General features: G+C 36.0%; 1 protein-coding gene across 4 annotated transcripts in view; it reads left to right on the plus strand.

Annotated features, from left to right (window-relative positions):
- RBMS3 (RNA binding motif, single stranded interacting protein 3) overlaps nt 1–7,568 on the plus strand; it is a 725,478-nt gene that overhangs the window by 499,768 nt on the left and 218,142 nt on the right. The gene's annotated exons all lie outside the window — the stretch shown is intronic.

Raw genomic sequence — 7,568 nt, forward strand, 5'->3', positions numbered from 1 at the left:
TGGAGCAAATCTTCTGATCAGATATTCAGTAAAGCACCCAAGCATAATGCGGATCCCTTAGTCCAGCATCAATATAAGAATGGACTAAATAATTTAATGGCTGGTTGGCTCTCACTTCTTATAATGAAACATCACAGTGTGCTTCATCCTGCTACCTGCTTAATTATTACTTACACCTGTTCAATTGTTTTGAGAATGAAATTATAAAGAGAGAAAAAATAAGAAAAGCCCTTAGAAATGGGTAGGATCGGTCCATTGGATATCATGGTTTGAAAAGCATTATAGTGACAATAGCAATCTTGATATTTTAATGAAGTTGAGACTTTATTTAAGAAGATATTTTAAGAAATTCTCTTGAATTCTGTTCAGTTAAGGACACTAAGCAAAAATGGTCAGTGAGGAAATATTAATCCTAAATGTGATTTATTGCAGTGATAGAAAAGAACCTTAATGTGGATTCTCCTTATTTTTCCTTAACTATGGAATGATCCAAAGATCTAGTTAGTACTGATTTACCGTCATTTCCTAACAGTCAATGGGAAAGATAAAATAAACTTTAAGAGTCAGAAAAGAATTATTTGTCACTATGTCAGACTTCAAATGTTGAATGGAATGATATTTTAAAAACTCCACAGCAAACAGAACTTTAGTTAGTGGACCAGCATAAGAAATGAGGAATTTACCTTAAAATCCTTTTTTAAAAATTCAGTTAATGTTCATCAATAAGCTAAATTCATTGTGTCATAATATTTTTGGATCACAGAAAATATAAGATACATTTTTAATATTTTTTGTTTTCTCCACAAAAAATGTATATGTTTGTGGCACTGATGTATCAGAAATGCTAAAAGATAAACTTAGGCATGCTAAAATTCCAAAGAGTTCATTTTAGCAATTCATGAATTGGACAGCTCCAGGCTTTGGTCAGGACTCCACCAAGGAGGCACAAAAGGAAAACTTTGTAGGGGCTAAAACATTTCTTTTCTCAACTGTTGCTAGATTCGTAGCTGAGGCACCTATAATAAAAGACAGATTGATAAGAGAAAAGCATACGTGTTTATGTAATATAAATTTCACATGACACAGGAGCCTTCAGAAATGAAGACCTTCTCAAAACAGGGAAAACTGTATTTTTATGGACAATCATGCAGAAGTATGATTGAAGGCCAAAAAATATGATCTAATAGTAATAAACTGGGGGGAACTTAGCAGGGCTAGTCTCTTCCGATTCTTCTTAGTGTCTTCATGTAACATTCTTCTCTGAATGTGGGGCACATGAGGGTCTTATCACCTACTTCAGGAGAAGGCAAGATAATTCTTTCATAGTTTGCTTCAGGGGAAAAGAGGCAGGGAAAAGTCAGAATAACCTTCTTGCTTCTGCTGTTTCCTTAAATGCCAAGGTGCTGTATTTTGGTGTACCCTAACTTGAGCCCCATCAACTTTCATAAGATGTTCATGGAAGCAATACAAAGAAAATATTCGATTGGTTAAAATGGAAAGTACATAGAGAGGTTAGTTGGCGATTTCTGATTGGTTTAACTTAGGTTTCATTTTACTGATTGTATTGAGTTGAGTTTCAGTTTGCTTACATAGGAACACAAGGTGCTCGAGCTGTATCAGCCTAATGAACTCCCAATTAATAGAAGCATTTAAATTTCCATTTCTGTACCCTAACTTTGATCATTTTTCCTCTTATTTTCCAAAAATGGGAAACGGACAGAGTAAACAGTGTTTAATGAGTAGTTAAAATAATATTAAATGTGCATTTTTGGGAAAGTATTAAGGATTACACACACTTAAATCCTTTTTAGAAATATGGGTTCAGTTCTTTGGCATTAGAGAATTTCATTCTTGTTATTTTACTGTCATTATTATATCAGTAATAAGAACTCCAGCTATTAATACATGGAAATGATTTGAAATAGGAGTTTTTTCACTGACAAGATCATGCACAGTGGAAAAGAACATCTTAGTAAAATATCTAGGTGTTATATTTGTTTCCTTTATCCACATGGACACTACATGTGTGCATGTTATGCCAGCTTAACATTTGTATAGGCACATTTATGTACAACTTTTTATTCTAGGAAGAGACAATAAATTGTTGAAATTATTAGCAAAAAGGGCCTTCAACTATGTCAATATTTATCACCAATGCCAATTTTCATTACTCAAGTTAGAGTTAAAAGCTTATCTCATATTTGATTTATAAAGGGTCATTTTTTGTTTGTTTGCCTTGATAAATAGCAAACAGTTAATTTCAGAGCTTACATCTTTTGCTCTTCCCTAACTGTCCCTGTCTTCTCACAGATCTTTAGGGATTAGGAGAGAGTACCTACTCTCTGGACAATTCTCTTTATGATTTGAATACTGTGATGATTAACACAATGGACTGATATTTCCTGTGAAGACAACAATTTAGGCTGAAATGCTTTTTAATAAATGAAGTAAATAACTTTCATCTTAGGAATTTTGGACAGAGGAAAAAAGTTCATAAGCAACATTAATTTAAAGTATCCCAAGAATGGAAAAACAAGCACCACATGTACTCACCATCAAATTGGTATTAACTGATCAACACATAAGTGCACATATAAGAATAACATTTATTGGATGTTGGGCAGGGCGGAGGGGGAGGGAGGAGGAAGGGACGCGTATATGCATACACAAAGAGTGCCATGCGCACCATCTGGGGGATGGACACGCTTGAAGCTCGGACTTGCGGGGCGGGGGGGCAAGGGCAATATACATAACCTAAACATCTGTATCCCCATAATATGCTGAAATAAAAAAAAAAATTCCATCACCTCCCCCCATCTTGGTTCTTTAATTTTCCTTCCACTGATTAGATATTTTCAAATTTTGTTTTATTTCATTTTACTGTAATACTGACACAGTGTTTTAAGGAATTTTCTCGTGTTCTTATCCAAGCATCATTTTTTAATTTCTTTGTCAAAGTCAAATAGGCAATTGTGGTTAGAAATGTAAAGAAATAGAATAGTTTCTGGATTATATTATACCCTTATTTAAGAAAGAAATTATTTTTATTTTGATTATAATTGACACAATGTATTCTTTAAAAGATGGTAATCTTGAAAAGGTCATTTAGGTGCATAAGCATAAGAGACACGAAGAGTAATGTCTAATTAGAAATAGGTGACCTCTTCAGCTCTAACATTCTCTTCAGTTATAAATTCTTTTATTTCTAATTTAAAAAATAAACTTATACTAGTTTCCTTTTATGTTGTTCAAGGACCATTAGACACTTACATTTTATCGCAGCTTATTTCTATTTAAGAGAATGGTTGAAATCTTCAAACTATCTTGGAGCTGTTTTGCATTCGACAAGTCTCCTTCCAGGTGACATTTTAAATGCACATACAAACACACACATGTGTGTTTATATTTGTAACTTTTTATTGCAGGATAAGACAAGAGTAAGAATTAAAGTAATTAATATTTTTCTTGGCATTCTTAAAAACTTTTTTCCTCTCAAATCACAGATTCATGATCTATGGAGGCTTATTTTTGGTTACTTTTGGTTTTTATAACATATCAATTTGTTTCGTTTTTTAGAAACTAATAGAAAATACACCTATGTAATAAAGCAAACTCTCCCAGTAGAGAAACCTATTACTTATTTTTAATGTATGTGTATTTTTTCCAAACTCATTTGATAATGAACATATTCTCCATAAAATTGGATTATTGAACAGCCTGACTGCAGAGGGCTACAATTGTGGCATCTGGTCCTGGGATACTTCCTTCTCCCTTTTAAGTCTAAATTTAAGTCTAAATCCTATTGTACTGGGGTTGGACTAAAACAGAGGTGAAGAAGGCAAACATTTTCTGTCACTGGGAACATGAGGGACTTTTTTTGTCTCTCTTGGTTGGTGTAGTTCTTTGGGTAATGACCGAAGATTGTTGCTCTCTTTCAAAGTCTCTGGTGTGGTCCTTTGGAATTGCTCCACTTCATAGTTCCCTGACGTGCAGGAGTTATTTCCAGATCCACCTCTTGCTGCCGAGCCGCCATTCCGTGGTGCTCCTGGACACCCACACAAGCTTGGCAGCTGTCCAGTTAGCAGCCTTCTTAACTGGTGGATAGCAGGACAGCTCAAACTGGCTATCTTCCGTGATGCCTACTCCATTCATTCTACAAATATTTCTTGAGCACCTTCTATGGGCTTGGTGTTCTTCTAAGTTCTTGAGATTCATCAGTGCAAAGCCACCAAAAATCCCTGCTTTCATGGAGCCTGCATTCTAAGGACCCAGAAGAAACACCTGTATCTTTACCACCCCAAAGAGAAGGCACAAGTTTGGTTCAAAACTTGTTCCCTTTCTGGGTGGGAGAGCTAATCATGGTTGCTGGTGATTGTTGGCCAGGCTTCTTCTGCCATTTCTTAGGTAGTTGTGGAGGAGATTGGTCTTTTAAGAATGTGGATGACACTGTATTTTTTGTCCCTAGACTTGGACTATATATGTCAATTCCTATGGAATAGAAAAAGGCATGCTTAATATCTTTTTTTTATTATTATTTCAGCATATTATGGGGGTACAGATGTTTAGGTTACGTATGTTTCCCTTGCATGCTTCATATCTTGTTGCATGTTTATATTTTATGACAGAAGTGGTAGACACAATAAGATGTTAGGGTGGGACTTCTCTGGCTTAAGCTTCCACTGAGGTATTATATCAATATGATTGTTACCAGGATACAAAATGAGTGTGAGTCAGACACCCTCCCCTCCCCTACATGTGGAATTACAGGAAAAGTGTGTGCAAGAATGTGATTAAGTTTTTGGATACAAGCCCTTCAGCTAAATTAAAGATATAAAAAGAGGTCATAGAAAGAGGAGAGGGGTGGGATTGGTAAAAAGATTTCTTGGGAGGAATTGATGACCTTGCTATGAGTCTTCACTGTCCTACCCCTCCACTACTACCTTTGAAGAGAGGGGAGGGTCCTACTCTCTGGCCCCAAGCTTAGTGAGGAGAGTTTTAAGGAGATCCTCATTGAGAGCTTTGAAATTTGTGTCCTGCTGTTGGAACACTCTGAGTATTGGTGCTTGACTTAGGCTCCAAAAGTCTAAAACCCACTGTTAGCTGGGATCTAACTCTCTCTGCCCAGTTCCCCAAAATCTGGAGGGCAAGGTAAGAGCTGACCAACTGTTTTGGTAGCAGGATCAGGAGGCTGCTGCTGGGTTGGGATCCAGCCTGACCATCTAAAACTTGGGGTGGGAGGCATATTTAAAGCTAGGTTAGGTTCAAGGGTTTGAGTATTACTTGGGATTTGCATTTGAAGTATTGAAATAAAAATGGTTTTATTACCAAAAGTGAGAAAGTGATTTTCTTTTTCATAAGAATGACCAGGAAAACCTAAAGCATGTACGTGCCATTGCCATTTTCTAGGGGTATGGGAAGATTATGACCACCCCCCTACTTCATGAATAAAGTTTAAAGGGATGGTAGGACACATAAATAAAGTTGCATTTTCATTAGATCTTGAGTCCTGATTTTTCAGCTTACCAATCATATGTGTGTCTGTATGTGTATCACAGATGAGTGTATATATACACACACATATAAATGATTTTATGTATCTTATATTGTATTACCTATTTTCATGCAGTAATATATTATGAACTCCTTTACATATAAATATGCCTCTTAATGGCTTCATTTGCCATGATATGTAACTAATCCCCTCCTATTGGACATGAATCGTGTTTCTAGTTTTCAATATTATGAATAATGCTGTGATAAACATACTTGTGTCTACACCTTTCCACAGGAACTCAAGTATTTGCTTAGAATCCATTTCTCAAAGCCATTCTTTGTTTTCAGTATATTATGGGTTATTATACGTACCTAGTTCATAATGTGGTAAATATTTTACAACCAACTCTCGAAAATTATTCATATGAAATTGGATTTCCATAAGATTCTTGGCATAATAGCCCCACAGGGGCATGAGTTAGGATGGTTTTCTAGAAAGTGTTGGTCCTTCAGAAAACCATGATGTGCTATACAGAGTTTTAAAACTGATATCTCATTTTCCAGCTTTTATAGAACACTTTCTAGGGAATAGTAAGAGCTTGGAAGATAACTAATGCTAATTTAGGAAGCAATATTTAGCACACGGCTCTCTGTTACCTATTGCTTCTTACAGAAGGTAAAGTCTCAAAATGAGTTTTCTTGAAAAATTAAAGTGAATGCATATTTTGGTGAGAAATGATGTTCCTAAAAAGACATCCTGAGCAGTAGTGGAGCAACACTGCAGTGGCAAGAAAGATTGTCCAGACACAGTTGACTGAACATTTTTCCTCTCCCTGGCGCATTCCTGGGGGCCTGGTGTCTCATCTCCAACTACAGCACAAGCTAAGAGCAGATTTGGTTGCCATTTTAGAGGCAGAAACAGGCATCTACCTTGGTCATTTAAGATCATCCCAGGTTCCTATGTTTCCTATCTGCATTCTAGTTTCCATACACACCCAAAACCTTAAATATCAACTACCCTGCAGCAATTACTTTCTTTCACAACTTTAAATAGTTAAAAACCATAGTTGTATCTCCTTCTCTTCCTTTTAGCTTCCGCGTTTTTCCTTAGGAAACAACATACCACAATGTTTAGGAATATGGGCTTTAGAGTGACATCTGGTTAGAAGTTGAAGGTGATGCCTCAGTTTGTTCTTTGTTATAGTAGTGTTAAAATTCAAATTAAAAACAGGGGGCTGTGAAGGTTGAATTGGATAGTATATTAGCTATTTCTGTAGTTATTATAGGCTACCTGGCATAAGTAAGTAAAAGTTAATTTTTTGTCATGTCACAGTCCAGTGTGGTGAATTATAAAGAATGTGGATTCTAATCTGTGCCCACATGCAAAAATGCAGACCTTTCTGTCATGTGTCTTGACTATTTTGAGGGCTTCTGTTTCCTCCACTGAACCTTCTTCTTTCCAGTTAGCAGGAAAAGGAAGAGAGAAAGCACAGAGGATTGCCTTATTAGCAAAGCCAAAAAAGTCACATACATCCCTCTCTCACACACATCACTGGACAGAACTCTGCCATGTGATCCAATTCGCTGCAAGCAGGAGACCTGGGAAATGTAATCTGGTTGTATGCCCAAGAGAAACAGAACACAGATGTTGGTGAACATTTATGCAAGCCTCTGCTGTGATTATCATTTGGATATAAAACCAACATATTTTTGTTAATTGGCACAACCTCTAAGCATTCCTTTGATTGCTATTTGCTTTGTTGGGGTTCAATGCAGCCAAGCCCAGAAATCAAAGGTTCTTTTGGTACTTGGAAACCATTTAATACAAAGATATTATTATGAATGTTCATAATGTTCAGTCCTTTTCATTTTTGCCCAGAAAGTCACCATTAAAAAATAGTCATTTCCATACCTAGAAAACTTTTTCAGGCCACAAAAATTGGCACATGCATATGCCATGTTTGGTTCTAGTTGGCACCTAAATAAATACTCAAAGAATAGATAAATAAAAAGTAAAGTATGTATCAAATATCTCTCAGTTATCCTTTTATTAGTTTTTAAACAATTAAAATGGG

Source organism: Propithecus coquereli, unplaced genomic scaffold (assembly GCF_000956105.1).
Source record: "Propithecus coquereli isolate 6110/MARCELLA unplaced genomic scaffold, Pcoq_1.0 Scaffold214, whole genome shotgun sequence".
Lineage (NCBI taxonomy): Eukaryota > Metazoa > Chordata > Mammalia > Primates > Indriidae > Propithecus > Propithecus coquereli.